This window comes from Lontra canadensis, unplaced genomic scaffold (genome assembly GCF_010015895.1).
Source record: "Lontra canadensis isolate GAN:19392208 unplaced genomic scaffold, GSC_riverotter_1.0 scaffold57, whole genome shotgun sequence".
NCBI lineage: Eukaryota > Metazoa > Chordata > Mammalia > Carnivora > Mustelidae > Lontra > Lontra canadensis.
In genome coordinates, this window is record NW_022631051.1 from 4,885,588 (window position 1) to 4,906,048 (window position 20,461).

Sequence of the window (20,461 nt, forward strand, 5' to 3'; positions counted from 1 at the left end):
GGACTATTAAGGTCTGTAAACACTTCATGAGGGGCAGAGCATGGGGGTGGCTCATGAGAGCAGCAGCCTGACCCCCCCTTCGTCCCCCTCTGTGGACCTGACCTCAATGCTGCACCCCTTTCTCATTTCCTACGAGCAGCTGCAAAGGGCAGGGTTCCCAAAGCATGGGGAGAAGAGAAGAAAATTACAATATGGAAGATCCTTTCTCTCTTTTCTGCCATTTTTCTGCAGTTCCAAAGATTTCTTTTGTACAAAAAAAAAAAAAAGTCTTCCGTCTGCCAAGATTTTTTCTTATCACATATGAAAGGGTATCGTCTTCTGCACATTTTGAAATGCCTTAAAAATGGGTATCAAAGAGTCCCAGGCCCATTAATCTAAATTGCTGTGACACTTAGAGAAGAATGAAAGGCACTTTCTAAAATCTGCAAATGAGTGTGACCTAGGAAATTACAGATTAAATGCTGGGAGAAGAAAGAAGCTTTAAGTTGTCGGTTTGGAGCAAGCATCTTTAAAGGGAAAGAGAAATATTACTTCAATATTTTAAAATCGTGTTTTGAAATAGAAGGGAAAAAGAAAGATATGTATTAGGCACAATGGAAAGAGACAGGGGGAAAAAAAAATAATCTGAGTCCAGCTCAGATTGGTCGCCATTAAGTTTCATTCAATAAAATGTCCCAAGGAGGGATCAGCTCCGTAGACAGGCTATTTTTACTACCTTTGCCGAAAAGTCTTATACCTCAATCTGAACTAGCAAGTCATTTCTTCCCCCTGGAAAAAGATACAGTTCTCAAAGTTTAGACCTGAATTCTTAACAGATACAGTTGGTAGGAAAGAGGTCATCTTACTTTCCGGGCTCTCCCATCTAAATTTATTATCTGGTACTCCGATAGTAAAAATAGAATGAAGGGCCTATAATATTTGATAGTCTTGATTTCTCAGCCCCAGCCAGGATGAGAAAGTCATAATAATGTAATAACACCTTAAATGTACACCCTGCATATCTCTATAGAACTAATGGAGCTTTACCAGGCCATTTTTTAATCTAATTAATCCCATCATCATCCCTGGCAGGTAAGCCCTTTAGAGAATGGGGGTCTGCAGGGCCCTCTCCAGTCACCAGGTGAGGAAGTATTATGGAGGAAGAAGACCAAGGCTTCTTGCATGCCTACTATGTGCCAGGCTCTGCACTCAGCCCTTTGCATTTTGTCTGTCATTTAATCCTTGTGTCACCACTATGGGGTTGACATTTGGGGATCGATGATAAAGACTCCCACAGTTCTCCACACCCCCATAGAGAAGCAGAGTCTAGTTCCCCACCCCCTGAATCTGGCTGGCCATGTTACCTTGTTGAACGGAATGTTGGTGAATGGGATGTAAGCGGAGGCTTCCAACAGGTGCAGGCTCTGAGGCTTCTTAGAACATTATTACCATGTAAATGGACCCTGACCAGTCTGAGAAACGCATGGCCCAGTCACCTGTGTCACACACGACCTCCACACATGCATGAGGCCCCCTGGGACCAACCAGCAACAGCCAACTTGTCAGCCGACCTCACACACATGTACAAACCCAGCTGAGATTAGCCAACTTAGCCTAAACCAGAAGAAGCCATCCGCCTGAATCAATGGTTTTTCACCCATGACATTATGAAACAATAAACAATAAATAATAGATACAGCATTCCTATCCCCATTTTACAAGACAGAACACTTGGGCTCAGAAAGATTCATAATTTGCCCACAGTCTTCAAGTTCAGGACGGACTGGTTACAATGCACATAACAGAATCCATACCATGAGAAGAAAAGTTGAGCACACGCCATGTGCTAAGCTTCAAAATGAAAATATTTAAACATTATGATTGTCCTCGAAGATTCGGAAAATGGTTGAAAAGAAGACAAAGTAGGCCTCTCTTTGGGGTTGATTCAGCGGGGCCAAGGAATGGAAATTTTCAAAAAAAGCACAATTTAAGTCAAAAAGAGAAAGAACATGATAACATCCAGAGTGATTTACTATAGAATATTTGACCACAAAAGGAAATCCTTTAGAGGCTCAATGACAACCTCAGAGCAGCAATTTCCTCTTTGGGGCTGATATTGGGTCTAGGGAAAGGAAGGATTCCCTTCCCTACTCCAGGGTTCCAGAGAGACATGACGCCTTGGACCTTCTCAGGATGTCTGCACGATCCGAAGTCGTTGTGTGGAAAGCCCCTGAGACTTGAAATGAAATTTGGCCAAAATGAAAATGCACATCAAGCCCGATGTGGTACTTTGCCCAGAATGGCTTGGCCCCCAGTTCTTTTGGTCTTTCTGCAGGGGCGACTCTGATAGCATACAGGCGACATCTGGCCATATATCCAAAGAAAATCTAGGCTGAAATCTTGAGGTCCTTGCCATTAGAGAACCTTATAATGTCCGCCCCAACCCCTCTGGTTGCAGGCAGAAATGTAGCTCCTGCCATCAGAGGGGGCTGTCCTGTCAGCATTCATCCCCCACTTTCCTTCCTCTATACCCACTCACATGGGTTTCTGCAGATCAGAAGTCTCCAGACTTAACCGCTGTGGATGGATTTGGGCTCGCCTCTGAGGATGAAGGCAGTAGTCAGCCCGACCTTCCCATCACGGTGCTCTGCTCTTCCTAAAAGGCCACACAATGCCTCTATGTGGTATTTCATCAACGCTCCTCAGTGATGGTGGTTTCAGTGAGTCGGTGATCTACAGATCTTTTATGTTTGCTTGTGTGACTATGTTCTAATGGAATTCCATGTCATACAGTGTGACGTTTTGTTGAGGAAGAATTAAACAATGATTCAAAAGAATTATAATTGTCAAGCATAAACCTGAGGATATATGAAACGTAAATAAAACACACCTCCTTGGTCTGTGTTGAGGATTTGGGGGGAAAAAAAAGAACAACATGACTACAAGGAAGATTCCTTTTGGCAAAAATAACTGTTGCTCAGAGTATTGTTTTCTCTCCACTGGGTGCTGGTTTATGGAGGACTCCCACACCCACAGAAATCCTGTTGAGGTATGATTCAGCCACTCAGAAGGCTTGGAGTTCCCCTTTAATTCATTTGTTCAACTCTTTTTTCTTTGAAGCTTGCTTCCTTAAAGAAAGAAATTTGCCTTTGGCCAGAGGGATCAACCCGGTCACTTGAACTCCTGCTGATGAAGAGTTTGTCTTGTTCTGCTTCTGGACTCTGCCCGTCCATGGCCCTGAGCGTCTTCTGTGGACTTGGACTTGTGTTTCTGCTCATGGCTGTTTGAGTGAGCTGGTTATGTTTGGCATTAGGGAAGTCTGCGGGGAGCTTCCCACCCCCCACATGCACACACACACACACACACACACACACATGCACGCACCACACCCTTCTGACATGATCATCAACATATAAGCCAGATGTCATTTTGGGAGGAAGCTGGAACAAAGCACTCAAAGTGGCTCAGGGAAGGAGAGGGTTCTGGTCCCCAAGAAGTTGCTCTTCTCCACTTCTCAGGGTGGGGGTCTTACAGACCTCATCCCCTACCCTGGATGTATACAGAAGACCAATGAGGTTGCTGTTAAAAAGGTGTCACTTTTGGTGATGGTTATAAACAGCATGGAGATTCACTTAGAAACTCGATTTTGGAACAAAAGCATAGCCCTACCAGTTTTCATACTGCTTTTTGCTACTCATGGCTGTAAGATAACCATCGCCCCTCTTAGATCCTTGTTAGGGTCTCAAGAGACATGCTTCTCACATCTAGGTACGATAGCAGCAGGGGTTAGAACACTGACTGTCATTTCTGTTTATTTCTGATGGTCTCCAATACCAGGAAGAAGCTGCTACTGGGTTTCTCCCCTAGGTGACTGTCACTTACACCTGGCGGCTCAGGACTTCTCCATTTTTCCCCTTGTTCTCCCGAGACAGGCAGAGTCTCTTCACCAGTAATTCTTCTCCCTAAGCCAGCACCCCCCACCCCATCCCCCTCATCCTCTTCTCGGGCTCAAATTAGGACCTGCCCTCTTCATGCTATGGCGTCTGCATCTTTCCTGAGAAAGATGTGAGCTGGTCCAGCTCCGAGGCCGGGAGCAGCAGGTGGGAGGAGGAAGGGGGAGGAAGGCATTCAGAGACAGTGTCAGCAGGAAGATCTAGCTTTAGAAGGAAAAGGGCAAACAGATGATAAATGTGTGACAGGAAGTGAACATGAATGTCTGTCTCAGTGACTCCCTCAGTCCAAAAGAAAGTGAGAGAAATCTATATGCATGAGACGCAAAAGATACCATCCTATATGTCCTTTGCTCGGTACTCAGTTCAAGGGTAAAAGATGTTGCAGCATAAAGATTAGAGGAAAGGTTTTCTAGAAAGAGACATTGGGGGCGCCTGGATGGCTCAGTGGGCTAAGCCTCTGCCTTCAGCTCAGGTCATGGTCTCATGGGATCGAGCCCCACATTGGGCTCTCTGCTCAGCGGGGAGCCTGCTCCCTGCCACCTCTGCCTGCTGCTCTGCCTACTTGTGATCTCTCTCTTTCTGTCAAATAAATAAATAAAATCCTAAAAAAAAAAAAAAAGAAAGACATTGTGGGGGAGAGAGGAGGTCCTTTCCTTTCTGAAATCTAGTGAGGAGATTTCATGAAGAAACCCCCAGAGAGCTTAACCTCGGGGCTGCCTTGTATGCTTGTGTAGGTTGACCCTGTACCAGGATACCTGGTCAATAGGTAAGTGGGGTTTAACATCAAAGCCTGTCCCTTCACCAAGCCTTGCACATCCTGCTACAGGAGCTTCCTCTCCCCAGAAGGAAGTACTTTTTCTCAGTTGCCACTCCCACCCAGGCACGCATGCGTGCAAACACACACACACACACACACACACACACTGTTATACTCACCTGGAACTAAAGATCTACAGGAAGAGGTGGGCTGGGAGCTACTTGTTCATGACCAGGTCAAGGTCAGGAGGTGAACCTGGCCTGTGGACAGCTTGCACTGCCCAAGGACCTGCTCTGAAGGGTGGAGGCAGTCCTGGAAGAAAAGACAGGCTGTGGACACTAGATGCCCAGAAATTGGGGGAAGGGGTGTGGAGCTGTCCAAGTACATTGGAAAAAAGTGAAATTGCCTTAGCCTGTTTGGTTCCAACAAGTTCTGTTCTATGACAGTGACCTGACAAAATGGAAAGCGTTCATCATCACATAGAGAAGCAGGAAAGTGGCACGATACAAGAATTAGCAAATAATTAGCAAATATCTCCAAAACAGTAGTATTCAAAGCTTGTGAGGTCAAGGTGAGATCTTTGCCGATATAGAAAAAAAAAAATTGTAATGACCCAAATGTCTAACATTAGTGTAAAACAGTTCATTGCTGTTATTCTGGTTGAGTATTTATAGGCATTAGAATTATGTTAATAAAGCACTTTTAAGGGGCGCCTGAGTGGCTCAGTGGGTTAAAGCCTCTGCCTTTGGCTCGGATCATGATCCCAGGATCCTGGGATCGAGCCCCACATCAGGCTCTCTGCTCAGCGGGGAGCCTGCTTCCCGCCCGCCCCCCACCTGCCTCTCTGCCTACTTGTGATCTCTGTCAAATAAATAAATAAAATCTTTTAAAAAATTAAAAAATTTTAAAAAACACTTTTAAAGCCTAAAACAACATTAAGTGAAAAAAAAAAAGGTGACGTTCTACCATAAATAGAACAAAAGACCATAAGAAAATACAGCAAAATGTAAATGATGGTCCTCTCTGAGGGATGGAGTTATTTGGAGGGGGGAGACTTTCTTTCCTTAGTACCTTATATTTCCTACAATAGACCTATATTACCCTTCATATTAAATAAAGAAGAAAAGACATCCAAGTGACAGCTTCCTAGCCTGGTGGCTGGTGGCCTGGTGGCTTCGTTGGCTGGATGGCAGTGCTGATGGGGGCGGTGGTGGGTGAAGCATGTGGCCAAGCCTGCAAGGCACCCTCTGGGACCCAGTTGTGCCCAAAGGGAAGCTTCATTCTGAGCAGTGTGGCTGCTGGCAGAAGCCCATCTCGGCTGACATGGGGTTAAGGCTGCAGACAGGCCAACAGTGGGTCAAAGCTACAGGTGGGCCAAGACACGTTAGATGAGAGCCACACCTCAGGTTTCAGCTGTGTCCCCACCTTAAATGCCCAGGATTGTCCCACTTACCCGCAACAGTCCTCTAGAGCAGATCACCAGGGGATCTTGTTAAAACACAGCCGCTGATTCAGAATGTCTGGGGCAAATCCTGAGAGGCTGCATTTCTATCAAGTTTCTAGGTGACAGGGATGCTGCCCACGCAAGGACCACCTCTGAGCGGCATGGCTCTTAAGGCTGTTTCTCAAACCTCAGCACACCTGAACCCCCTTGGACAGTTTGTTAGACACACATAGGTAGGCCTGCACCCAGACCCTCCAGCTCTCCAGGTCTGGGCCGGGCCGGGTAACCTGCATTTCCGATGAGCTCCCGGGGATGCTGTGATCCACAGACCCCACTTCAGGGAGAAACCTGCAATGCTCACTTCTCAGCACCTTCCTCCCCCAAAAGTGTCCAAGAACCAGGAGCAGCAGCAGCAGCACTTGGAAGTCTCCAGAATTGCAAATCACCAGACCTCCAGGAACTACAGTCTGCATTTGCCCAAGACCCTGGGTGATTCGATGCCCCATAGAGTTTGGGACACTCTGATCTGAGGATAGTCCCAGAGCCGAGTGAGAGCATTTTCTCAATGATCAGCTGGGGTCCTGCGCCTCCCAGCCTTCCACTCTGTGTGAGCGAGGCACTCCTCTGGGACAATTGAGCCACTTCCTGTTCTCCCCATCATGGTCACACAGCTGATGAGCAGCCCACAAAAGAAAGCTTCTGCCCTCAGCTCATTTCCTTGAGTGGTACTGACTGCACCCCTCAGGAAAAAAAAAAAATCTCAGTCGCCTTGGAATCCTTAAATCAATCCCTTAAATTAGAACTCCTTGCCTAGTTAAGTGGAGGTGACCAGTAGAAAAGATTTTTCAGGTAGGGGAGACAGTCCATGAATGCAACAAGGAATTCTGGGAGCAGCTAGGAACTTAACCTATCAGTTGCTGAAAGGAATGAAAGATTGTCAAGATTCTTGGTTGTGGGTCTTCAGGACTGAGAGTTAGGGAAGCAGGTTTTGTGTTTACGTAACTTCAAAACAATGCTGTGTTTTAAAGGATTGTGTCATGTCACTGGAATGATTTCCCTTGGAAAATATCCTGGCCTTATTTCTTTTTAATGTACCCCAACTTTTGGGGGGAAATCCCCTTTCCCAAAAAGGTCAACTATTAGAAAAGAAAGAACGTTTTATTTATAGGAGATATTTATTTGCTAAGGTAATTTCCTTAGCCCTGAGCAGAATAAAAAACACAGCCTTGCTTTTTCTCTTTGCTTGAATTTAAATGCAGTGTATGCTGTCATATTTCCTACTAGTTGAAGGTGTTTTTCTGAGGGTTTTTTGTTTTATTTTTAATCTGACAGGAGGATGGGGAGGGAAGCTATTCACCAGTGGCTATTTGAAGTTTAGTGATTGCCCAGAAAGGAAAAAAAATAAAAACCAACCTCTAATGTTATTTTTGAACAGTGAATATTTTTCACTCTGCTAAGAAATTACTGCAATTTGACACACGAAATCTAAGGGATAGGTAAGTGTGATCTTGAAAAATTGTCTTTTGTAGGCTTGATGGTACAAAAAATAATCATGTCAATGCGAGAGGCATTTCCCCATGGTTTAGTGAGATTTCATCCAGTATAGCAGAAAACCATATACTACTTTCTCTGCACTGTTATCACAGGAAAACGGGGCTAACTGCTAGAAATGATGGGGTGGGGGCACCTGTCCATCAGACAAGGCAAATGATGGTTGTCCCTTCTCGAAAGAAAATTATTTCAAATGACTTTAAATTTTAACATGAATTACACAGTCTGACATACTTAAAAATCTGCCTTTTTATATAAGGTATAGAATTACCTAATTAGTGTTCTTTTTCTGGTTTTATTTTGGAGAAGAATCCATGTGTCTGGTATGTAATAGTGAACACATTTTAATAACTGTATTTTTTTTTTGTAAGCTCTCACTTAAGAGGAAAACTAGGCACAAGTCGCTGAATATAACTTCAGCCTTTGAGAACTCTCTCATGCAAATGACTTGTGTTCAGGGTCACCATATAAGCTGGCACTCTCAAAAGGGGACATAATAATGATTTTATATATTTTTTTTAATTTATTTTCAGCGTAACAGAATTCATTGTTTTTGCACCACACCCAGTGCTCCATGCAATATGTGCCCTCCTTAATACCTACCACCTGGCTCCCCCAACCTCCCACCCCCCGCCCCCTCAAAACCCTCAGATTGTTTTTCAGAGTCCATAGTCTCTCATGGTTCACCTCCCCTTCCAATTTCCCTCAACTCCCTTCTCCTCTCCATCTCCCCTTGTCCTCCATGTTATTTGTTATGCTCCACAAATAAATGAAACCATATGATAATTGACTCTCTCTGCTTGACTTATTTCACTCAGCATAATCTCTTCCAGTCCCGTCCATGTTGCTACAAAAGTTGGGTATTCATCCTTTCTGATGGAGGCATAATACTCCATAGTGTATATGGACCACATCTTCCTTATCCATTCATCCGTTGAAGGGCATCTTGGTTCTTTCCACAGTTTGGCGACCGTGGCCATTGCTGCTATGAACATTGGGGTACAGATGGCCCTTCTTTTCACTACATCTGTATCTTTGGGGTAAATACCCAGTAGTGCAATGGCAGGGTCATAGGGAAGCTCTATTTTTAATTTCTTAAGGAATCTCCACACTGTTCTCCAAAATGGCTGCACCAACTTGCATTCCCACCAGCAGTGTAAGAGGGTTCCCCTTTCTCCACATCCCCTCCAACACACGTTGTTTCCTGTCTTGCTAATTTTGGCCATTCTAACTGGTGTAAGGTGGTATCTCAATGTGGTTTTAATTTGAATCTCCCTAATGGCTAGTGATGATGAACATTTTTTCATGTGTCTGATAGCCATTTATTTGTATGTCTTCATTGGAGAAGTGTCTGTTCATATCTTCTGCCCATTTTTTTATATGATTATCTGTTTTGTGTGTGTTGAGTTTGAGAAGTTCTTTATAGATCCTAGATATCAACCTTTTGTCTGTACTGTCATTTGCAAATATCTTCTCCCATTCCGTGGGTTGCCTCTTTGTTTTGTTGACTGTTTCCTTTGCTGTGCAGAAGCTTTTGATCTTGATGAAGTCCCAAAAGTTCATTTTCGCTTTTGTTTCCTTTGCCTTTGGAGACATATCTTGAAAGAATTGCTGTGGCTAATATCGAAGAGGTTACTGCCTATGTTCTCCTCATAATAATGATTTTTGATCCTGCAGTGCTGGATCTCAGAGCAGAAGTGAAAGAAGTGGGGCGAGCTTTGAGGACCATCTCTACGCTTCCTGGACATGCAGGTAAAGGACACAGTGTCCCGTGTGTGAGTGTGGTGGGAAGGGCCATTTCTATCTAATTTATCTTCCCATTGCTAAGAAATTCTAGTTTAGTTTCAGTGTTTTATCTGAGTATAGTTGACACAGAGTGTCACATTTGTGTCGGGTATACAACACAGTGATTCAACTTCTACACCTTTGCTGGGCTCACCACAAGTGTAACTACGGTCTGTCACCACACAACGCCATTACATCATTCACTAGATTCCCTATGCTGGGCCTTTTATTCCTGTGACTTATTCGTTCCATGACTAGAAGCCGGTACCTCCCACTCCCCTTCACCCATCTTTGCCCATCCCTCCGCATGCCTCCCCTCTGGCAACCATCAGTTCGTTCTCTGTAGTTCTGGGTCTGATCTGCTTTTTGTTTGTTTCTTCATTTGTCTTCTTGTTTAGATTCCATATATGGCAACCTAAGGGGCCACTGATAGACAAATGGGTAAGAAAGATGTGATAAACACACACACACACACACACACACACACTAGAATATTACATGGCCATAAGAAGGGCAAGCTCTTGCCATTTGCGACATCATGGATGGACTTAGAGGGTATTAAGCTAAATGAAGGAAGTCAGACTGAGAAAGATAGATTTTTGTCTAGTTTTCCCATGTAGAGTCCGTTCTTGGGAAAGTCAGCTCCCTGCAGCGCCGACTGGAACCTGGCTCCCTGAGAAAGGAAGCAATCATTGGGTATTTTCATGTGACACAGGCTTGAAAAGCAGACAGCTGGATCCTGCCTTGGCTCCTTGAACAGTGGTCTAAACTCTTAAGGCCCCCAAGCACCAGAATGAGGACATTTCACAAACTGATCATCTGTTCTTTGTTGTATTACCAACTCCACTCCTTTTGGAAATAATGTCTGAGAAAACCTGAAGCCTTTCCACTTCCTATTCAGATGTACTTAGCAAGTGGCCCTGTGCAACTGAAGAAACAGATTTCAGGAAGCTGTTGATGTGTGGGTAGAAACCCAGTCAGGGGCTGTGTGGTGATGAGGGGGCATTAGGGAGTGGTTGGGTTTTATTTTCTGAGACAGAAAGAGGAATAAAAATATTCCATTCAACTTCTGTAGCTTCAGACAGTTGCATAAATTAAGCAAACTGTTTTTAATTTTTTTAATTTTATTTTTTATAAACATATATTTTTTTCCCCAGGGGTACAGGTCTGTGAATCGCCAGGTTTACACACTTCACAGCACTCACCATAGCACATACCCTCCCCAATGTCCATAAGCTCACCCCCCTCTCCCTATCCCCCTCCCCCCGGCCCCCCTCAGTTTGTTTTGAGAGATTAAGAGTCACTTATGGTTTATCTCCCTCCCAATCCCATCTTGCTTCATTTACTCTTCTCCTACCAAGCAAACTGTTTTAATGCATTTCATGTCTATATGGTGATCAGGGAAGAGGATGTAATGAGAGAAGCGCAAAAAGGAGAGAAGTGAACACAGATGTGGAGAAAGGCAGACCTGGACAGTGAAAGAAGACAGACAAAGAGAAAAATGGGATTGCCAGAACGGACTGCTTAAAAAAAACAAACAAAGATGGATTTCATTTAGGCCTGACATTGAAAGCACAGATGTGAGAGTCTTCTCTCTCCATCGCTGCAGGAAAGAAAGGATTCTACCCGGGTGTTTGCAGAGCTGGAACTACCAGTTCTCTCAGACCCTCTGGAACCCAGTCAGGGTGTGTGTCCTCCACAAGACAGTTGGTGCCAGAATGTATAGGGTGCTAAATTTTGAACCAGTTCTCACAAAGAAGTTGTTACTGGGGTGCCTGAGTGGCCCAGTCGGTTAAGCATCTGCCTTCAGCTCAGGTCATGATCCCAGGGTCCTGGGATCAAGCCCCATGTCTGGGTCTCTGCTCAGCGGGGAGCCTGCTTCTCCCTCCGCTGCCCCCACCTTATTCCCCCCTCCCAGGCTCTCACATGAGCACTCTCTCTCTCAAATGAATAATAAAATCTTTTTAAAAAAAAGTTTTTACTGATTGTGTGTTGATAAAAGAGCTTGGATACTGACACGGACTAGTACACAGATGTAAAGAAAATTGGGCAAAAGAAAGATGTTTCATTCTTTCAAGTGGCTCCTGAATTCATTTCCCAGAGGATCCAGAGCCTCCAGTTTCTATGAAAAGATGAAGAAACTGCATGTGCCCCAACTTGCCTAGAACTCAAGTCAAGACATTTCAGGCATGGATTCCCTCAAAAAGGAGTTTCAGTAGTTTGCCTAAGCAAAGCAGGCTCTTAGCTACTGTGAGGTCATTTCTAGAACCGAGATCTGTTGGGCATGGTCTTTCCTGGGTGCCTGGAAAGTCCAGGGCTCCTGAGTGTTCCCAGGGCTGACGTGCCTCTGGTCCTGCCTCCTGACCAGCCCACGTGGCCAGTCTGCTCTTCCATGTTCAAACTAGAACCCTAGGCATGCTTTTGTTCCCATGATGCATTTTTCCCTGTAAGCTCCAGAATGTTCTCATCAAGAGATGGTTTCCTTCAGCTTAGACTTGAGCTCGTTTTAAATGGCAGCCCACTCAAGAGGGAATTTTCTGAGAGCAGGCCCTGGGAGAGTGTCAGTGTGAGGGCCCCCACGTCTCCGCTGCTTGCCTTTTGCCTACTTCCTTCTCTATTGCGACTCTGCCCTTGGCCCCACTTTTCTCAAGAAGCAGGGACAGAGTGACTGTGTTTCTGAGCAGGGCCACAGGCCATGAAAACTGGCCGGCCTCCTCTGTCAGTCCTCCTGACTGAGTTCCAGACTTTGAAGGCCTGCCTACTGTGTTAGAAAAAGGAACATTCAGAGACCCAGAGGGCTCATCAAAAGCAGTGACTGCAGGCTCAGCTGGCATAGGTTGGGCCAGGGAGAGGAACGGAAGGAGTCATGAGCGGCCTGGGAGCCCTGGGGATGAACGAGGAAGAAGGAATAAGGGTCAGTCCACTGGGCAGGCAGCCCAGGAGGGCCTTCAGCAGCTTCCCGGGGAGACACAGCTGGAATTTGGAGGTGGAGGAACACAGTCGCTCCTGTTCCTGCCTGACCCCTGCTGGCTGCTTGGGGATGTTATTTCTGTCCCTGTCTTTACCAGTAATCTGGAAAATGGGGATACTGATGCAGCCCCTTGGCCCACCCAGCCACACAGAGGGTCACACAGAACTTTCAAAACACCAGGGGCAATGGTCAATGTGCCAACTGGGATGTTTCTGCGGTGGTAACAGCTCCGAGAGACGAGCCGGCCTTGAAAAATGAAGCCTGCTGTTTCTTGGGGGGGATGTTCTGGGCACCGGTGGCAGAGACCCGAGGGTTGGGACGGATGGCAGGGGCAGCGTGGGGGAGCCCAGCCGAACCAGACCCCTGACGAGTTGCAGCTGTTTGTCTGCGTTTCTGTCCTGATTAGCATTCTAATACGCCTGTGTTAATGGTGGCCCAGAGGGTCAGATTAATCAAAGAGGAAAGCATTTCTCTTCCAAATGCAATTACAACCATTATTTATGTTATTGAAATTAATCAATCCCTATTGATGGCCTTTACTATTTTTACATCACTTTGGGATACCCGGACAAACAACCTCCAGTCCCTCCCAGGGCTGGGAGGTGGGAATGTTCCCCTCACAATGCAATGGAAGAGGGAGGGTTGTGTGGTTATTAAATTTTTAACATGCAATTTCTGTGTAAAGCAACATGTGATTTATGTTCTTCTATTTTCTTGGCTAAGAGCTTAGGCATTTTTTAATAGACCTGTAGCCCAGACATCAGTCACCCACACGCGCGTGAGACTGGGGTGCGCCAAAGGACACTTGCTAATATGATGTGACCATTCTGCTCATTAGGGGGTATCGGGACTGGGGACAGAGTACGGTTTCCAATCCCCCCACGGAAGTCTCATCTCTGCATATGAATTGCAGAAGGACCCACATCGGTCTTTGTTGGTTTGAATGGGAAGCACTTTCTTCCTTCGCACGACAGAAGATGGTCCGTTTAACAATGTAGTGAAATCATATCCACATTTTAAGCAAGACAACTCTGTGATGGGGGATTTCGAATACCTTCCAGTGGATAAGACTTTCTAGACATATACCTAACTTCTCGAAACCTGCGCTACTCTTTTTGCTCTCAGCGCGCGACCAGGCAATTGTTAGGAGTGGCGTCTTAAGGTAGAAAGAGCAGGAATTTGGGCATCAGAATGAGGAGCATTTGAAAGCAGGTGGGCCAATGTCTAGGCTACAGGGAACAGAGGACATCCAGGCTGGCTTCGTGGTAGGAGCCCACGGGGTGCTGAGGGAAGGCGACCAACTCATCCCCACCAGCCTGGGACTTTTTCAGTGTTGCTACTTGCAAGCCCCTTGCTGAGGCCTCACTGTCAAGCAGGGAAAGCAGGGAGGGCTAGTCCCCCTCCACAAAGTGTGGACCAGGGGAGCCATTCCAGGAAGACCAGTGGAGGAACGGGCTGACTGTGTTCGTTCCAAAGTCTTCCAGCGTGGGGACTGCCGGGGGTGGGGGGAAGCTGGTCCATGGCAGGTGGTGTAGGAGGTGGGGAACAAACGGGGTGGGGGGGCACACTCTCGGGGGTAGGCAATGGCCATGGGGAAAGGGGAGGGGCGGGGCCGTGTGATGGCACCTCCCTCTGGCCGTGTGTGGAGGGCGCATGGGGAGGCCAGGCTGGTTCAGGTAAGTCAGGGCAGTGACACCTTAAATGAAGGCCTGGAAGGTTCAGTGAGACAAAGAGGACTTCTGTTGAATGCTTTGGGGATTCAAAAACAGAAGCTCACTGGAACCAGCTTAAACCACAGCTGGGATCGGATTGATTGGTTCGCGTCGGGGAAAGTGAGGCTGCTGGGGGCTCCAGCTTTGCTCCACCTGTGGGGTCCTCCTGGTTTGCCTTCCTGCCGGCCTCGGCCTCCCCGGTACCTAAGCAGCCGGGGTGCTCCAGCCGGCTTGGGCCTCTGCCGCTCTGCCCCCTCCCCAGGAGGAATGAACATCCCCGCAGTGGCTCACTCTTGAGAGCAAGGACAGTTCTCCTGCTCAGGGGCCCCAGAAAACTTCCCCTGGAGTCGTGTGGCCATTCCTGAACCAGTGCCCATGTCTGGGTTCCTTGCCTGCCCCTTGGACATCCAGGGAGCTTTCCCTGAAGCCCTTGGCCTGCCGGCTGGAGGGCACAAACCTGAAGAGAACTGGGCCCTTTGAGAAGGACAAACGGGCACCAACATGGCGACCCCCAGACAAAAAGAAGGAGTACAGGGGAAGAATGGAGGACGTCAGCCATCAGATGGAAAGCCGGTCCATGGAGTTCCAGCTACTCGATAATTCAGCTGGGCTTGGCCGCTCTGTGCCATGAGTCAGTTCTGGACTCAGACATTGCCAGCCCTTTACCCGGGCCCTTTCCAGAGGCCTTCTGAGGTGAGATTTACACCCCAGAAGCCGTCTCTAGCAGAAAGCCTTCCGGAGAGAAGACAGAAGGAACGGGAACCTAGACCAGGACCCGTAAGGAAGGGTATCTCGCCTGCCGGCCATGTAACACATAGGGCGCTCAGACCCTACTCCTGCAGCCCGCACACGGCCCAGCCTGAGGCCAGAAAGGCAAACGAGGGAGAACTGGGAATCCCAGCATATTTTACAAAAGCTCAAAGGCAAACTGCCTCTAATGCTCTGCACGGGGGCCCTTCGTGCTCTCCATGGTTCTCTTAGAGCCCCAAGGTGGGAAGCTCCTCTCAGGACGAAGACAGGCTCCTGGTGGCACAGTGCATGTCTCATCTAGATGTGTTCACTTAACCCCCTGCAGACGTCTCCAGAAATCTCCCACCCAGCCCCCAGACCCTAGATCCCAGCGGATCAAAGTCCATTTCCAGAAGCCAGACACACTTCTCCTGGCTCCACCGCTCCTGTAAACCAGAGGCGGTGTTGAGTCTCTGCCACCAATAGGAGGTGCCATGAGGCCAGCTGGGTCACACCCTCCCAGAAAACAATCTTCCCAGCCTGTGGCCCGGAATCTTTGTGGATAAAGACCAAGCCTCAGCTCAGGATTCGTCCCACCCAGAAGGCTCTCTCTAGTCCCCAGAATGGGACGAGGACGGACGGAGCCCTCCGTGTATACTGCCATCCCATTACTCAGCATGGTGAAATTGTGTTTCAGGGTCTGTCTGCACTTCCCATCAGCCAGGAGGCTTCGAAGACCGGTGTCAGGCACAGCACCGCGGCTGGAATTTAGCAGTGTTTCACTCAATGTGTTGAACTGAACGGTCCACAGAAATCAAATATGTGCTCGTGAATAGTAAGCCTGTCATCTACTCCCTCGGTTCCCTGGCTTTCTTTCAGTTAAGAATATGAATGAGCCCCTGAAAATGAGATCGACGGCAAGATCAATAGTAGCCTCGTGAAATAATTTATCCCTTATCCATCCACATATGCCTGGACACCATGGGCCTTAGCCTTAGCCTCAGGTCCCGTGTATTCACTGCACAGATAAAAGGATTTCTTGGCTCTCAGATCCTATTTGACTCCTAAAGCCCCTCCTAGGATTCCTAGCAGAGCAAAATACGTTTTACTGCCTTTTTTTGGGGGGGGGGGCAACATGTCATGTTTTGCTGTGAAGCCAAGAGCTTCCCTGGGATTGTTGATGATCTAGGACTGACACCCAGAAGCATTTCTCTGCTGTCCCTTCAGAAGATGGTAGCAAGACCCAAAACCTCTGTGCTGGGTAAATCCACTTCTCAACCCCGCATCAGCTCCGCTCTAAAACTCGACAGTTCACGAAACCACATTGTCTAAAGCCTCAGAAATCTGGTGCATCTGCCATCACGATTGCAAGCAATTCTGCCCTGATTGCTATGACCTAGATGACCATGCTTTTTGCTGTACAGGGAGAAGGTAATGAGACGGAGAGCTTTCTTGGATCTGAACCTGCTGGCCCACTGCCTAATGCGCCATGCCGGGGACCTCTGGGAGCCCACCTCCCGGATTGCCGATGTGCCTGCTTGCAGCAGAACATGCTGATGTGTCTATCGATTGCAATAGGATGGAAGTGGACTGTAAAATAGAGCAGCAGGTGAACAGAACCCCTGCGGGGAAGCAACTAAATGGTTCCTCCCAGCATACTCGATATTAGCATTATCGCTGGAATAGCCTCTTCTCAATAACAGGGCAGTTATCTGCCCAGAGGGCACATTAGGAACACGGGGCCACCGAAGCGGGTGGGGAAAAGGACAGGCACTGGTCTGGGATATAGCTTTCCACTCGCAGGCACCGGAGGCAAAGCTTCGAGCTTGGGAACCAGTGTCAGGGAGCACAGTTACAATTTACTCTCAGAAACGATCCACCTCGCGGCAGCTGGTTTGTGGCCGTTCATGTCATTAAGGTGAGTCCAGATTGTGGGAGGAATGGATGACAAGTCCTTCAGTGAACTTTTTCTTTCTAGTTCAAAGGCGAGGGGATCCAACAGATGGGAGACAAGACCCTGCTTATTTGTCTCCCTGGGAGATCCAAACACTGACAAAAGGAAAGAAGGAATAGCAAAGGCTTGGACAGACAGCCTGAGGGGTCCCCAGAAAGGACGAGAAGCTTCTAGAAGAAAATGCCCACCTGGCTATCCCTGAAAGAGGCAGGCAGGATACGGAGCCTGATAGTGGGACACAATCATGATACGTGACGGAATCACAGCTGTGTTTTCTTTGCTACCAGACTTGCCGTGTCTTCGTATCCAGCCTAGTTCTCTGTTGGAATCAAGGCTAACGACAGTAAATCAAGCAAAGAGGAGGGAAAAAATGCTCTGCTTTGCCCTGAATCTTTCTTTAAAAAAGAGTCACCCAAACCACTTTCTCCATCCTATTTGTTGAATTCCCATGATGCTCAGTGTGAATGCAAAGCTCAATCTTATCTATCTCACATCTCCGTCTGCTGGGTAATGAGCCAAATCAACTACCTGGGGGCGGGGAGGGGAGGACCACTACGGCATCTGTGGTCAGGTTCTATCCCGAAGTTCCGCCGCTTTTACCTGGCAATACAGTGCACCGGGGGTGTGGGCTCCACTGACTTTCCCCCAAGGTTTTCCCCAGGAGACAAGCCTTTGGCTTGCATGTGCTTGGCTCTGTGCTTTAGACCACCACTCTGGAAGCTGTACCAGAACAAAGTGGGTCCAGCCTTGTCATCTGAGAAGAAGGAATGTGATATCCTGTGACAAGATACAGAAGACATCAACGCCACAATATGTCACCTGGGCTCTGCGGCAGACACCAAGGGATGACAGGGCTTAAGCTGACGTCGAGGTTCGCATCCCTTTCCCCGGGCTCTCTTCCCACCTGGGAACAGAACTTCTGCCATGATTTCTATGGAGACCAGCTGCAGACACTTGTGTTTTGTAACAGCGGGCACCTACCTTGACACCAAGCTCATTAGAACTAGCAGTTGGCAGAGGATCTGGGGAGCTCTGCTCTTCCCCATCGCTTTCTGGTCCTCATTATACCAGCCTTCTAATGTGTTCCAGAACGCTGCTCTCCACCGCTGTGATGAGGGGTACCGTAGTCCTCCTTTATCCGTGGTGTTGCTTTCTGTGTTGTGGTTCCTCACGACCAACCTCCGGCCAGGAGCAGAGGATCCTCCTGACAGATCGTTGGGAGGTCAGGAGTAGCCTAGCACGACATCCCGTGCCCATGTCGTTCCCCTCCCTTCATCCCAGCAGGTAGGCATTTTATCAACTCACAACACCACAGGAAGTAGGGTGAGTACAGTACAAGAAGATATTTTGAAAGAGAGACCACAATTCACATAACTTTTATTATAATGTATGGCTGTAATTGTTGTTATTATTATCATTGTCAATGTCTTACTGCACCTAATTTATAAAGTAAACTTCATCACAGAAACATATGTCTAGGAAAAAACATGGTATAAAGGGGATCTGTACACTCTGCAGTTTCAGGCATCCACTGGGAGTCCTGGAGATACCCCCCACCCCGCAGATAAGGGGGGATGGCTGTACTTTGACTCTGATATGGGGACTGACTGTTGATCTGCTGGGTAGCTCCCAGGGAAGGACTTCTGAGTTCCGGAAGCCAGACTGGACACAGGACTTGCCAATACTAGTCAGGTCACCTCAACCCCATCTCTCTTATGGTCGTTGTTCTCACAGCACACCGTGACCTGCCTCTAATCAGGACGGAGACAGGTTTTTCTGTGCATGATGCTTCTTACCAGAAAAATTGAGCCCCACACAAAACCTTAGTGTCTGGAAATGCACTGATCGAAATGAGTATACTTAGTTTGATGGGGGCCATAACCGGCTTTTGAGCCCATGCTTTCTGCTAGATGCTGAGCTGGGACTCAGGGGCTTGACTGTCTGAGTCCTGTTGAGGAACTTAGGATCAGACAGAGGTCTAAGCCATCAATGCTTGGAGGATGACACTAACAAGATGATGAGGAAAATAACACAGGGACGGCAAGGTGGCAGGTAATAAAGGCACGGAGCACAGAGTAAGGGCTTCTTAGTGGGTCTCCTCTGTTCCCCATGCTCAGTGACTGCCTGCAACATAGCTGGCCACGGGGTCCCCTCTGCGAGGCCCTGAAATCTATCACTCTGGCATGAGACAAAATCCTTTTACCGGAAATAAAATCCTGTTGGCCTTGGTTCTCAGGTGAAACTGCAGAAACAATAAATGTTTGTTGTATGAATTAGTGATTCATTAATTCTTCTCTCCTACATCCAGTGAGGAACTACTCCAAGTACTGGCCTCACCCTCGCTGACCCCATGTTTACTTATGTAAAGGACAGCATGGGATGGGGGGCAGTCCAGGGAGAATGATGCTGGAGCCAGCTCTGTCAGCTTGGGAGAGCTGACAGTTAAATATGCATGAATTCTGTGAGCCAGTGGTGAAGGGTACCTTGAAACTGGCCAGAAAGAGCCTATTGTGCGTGGAAACCCGCAGAAGCTGGGCACCGGGATTATCTGACTTTATGGTGTATTCCTATGGACCAGTTTGCAGCACAACCCTGATTCAGCCACTTAGCTTCTCCGTGAATCTAGGTAATGACACTGCCTCCACGGGTTTGCTGCGAGGGTGAAGTGAGAAAATGCATGTCAAGCATGTTGTCCTGTGGCCAGCACGTTACTAAGGGAAACCCGTTCGTCTCTGTGCATGAAGGGGCCCACCCTCTCCACGTGATTTTCCAGCACCTTATTCTCCCCAGATGGAAAAATACCACTATTCCAGTGGAACCATGCCATCTCCCAGGACTGGCCAAGCTTGGGAAGTCTCCCCATCTCCGAAGAGACCACGTGGGTAATTCCCATGACCAGGACTGGCAGCTGGAGAGTTCCCAGCAGCAGAACTGAAGGACCAAATGAGTCACTGGCTGCTTTGAAGTCTTAGGAAGCTTAGCGACCACTGATTCTCTGACTGATCAACTATAATGTGCCCTTTTATAAAAACTTGGGCTGGTCTCTGCTCAGCAGATGCCCTCATCTGACACACTGTGTCCGTGCCCCTCTCCTCCCTTTGCCTCCCAAGGGTCAGCTGCTCTGATGCAGCTTTCCTGGCACAGAAACCCCCACTGTTCCGTCAGGTGCTGCTAGGTGACAAGATGGAGGAGCTAATTGTAAAAGTCTTGGAGGGGACATTCATGTTCCTAAGAAGAGTAGTGTGTCTGGTCTGCTTTGGGATACCAGGAAATTTTTAAAACAGGTTTTATTTATTGGGGTGCCTGGGTGGCTCAGTGGGTTAAGTGACTGCCTTCAGCTCAGGTCATGATCCTGGAGTCCCAGGATGGAGTCCTGCATCAGGCTCCCTGCTCGGCGGGGAGTCTGCTTCTCCCTCTGACCCTCCCCCGTCTTGTGTTCTCTCTCTCTCTCTCTCTCTCTAGCTCTCATTCTCTCTCTCCGTCTCAAATAAATAAATAAGTAATCTTTATAAAATTTTATTTATTTATTTGAGAGAGAGACAGAGAGAGAGGGAGTATGAGTCGGGGGAGGGGCAGAGCCAGAGGCAGACTCCCCCGCTGAGCAGGGAGCCAGACATGTGACTTGA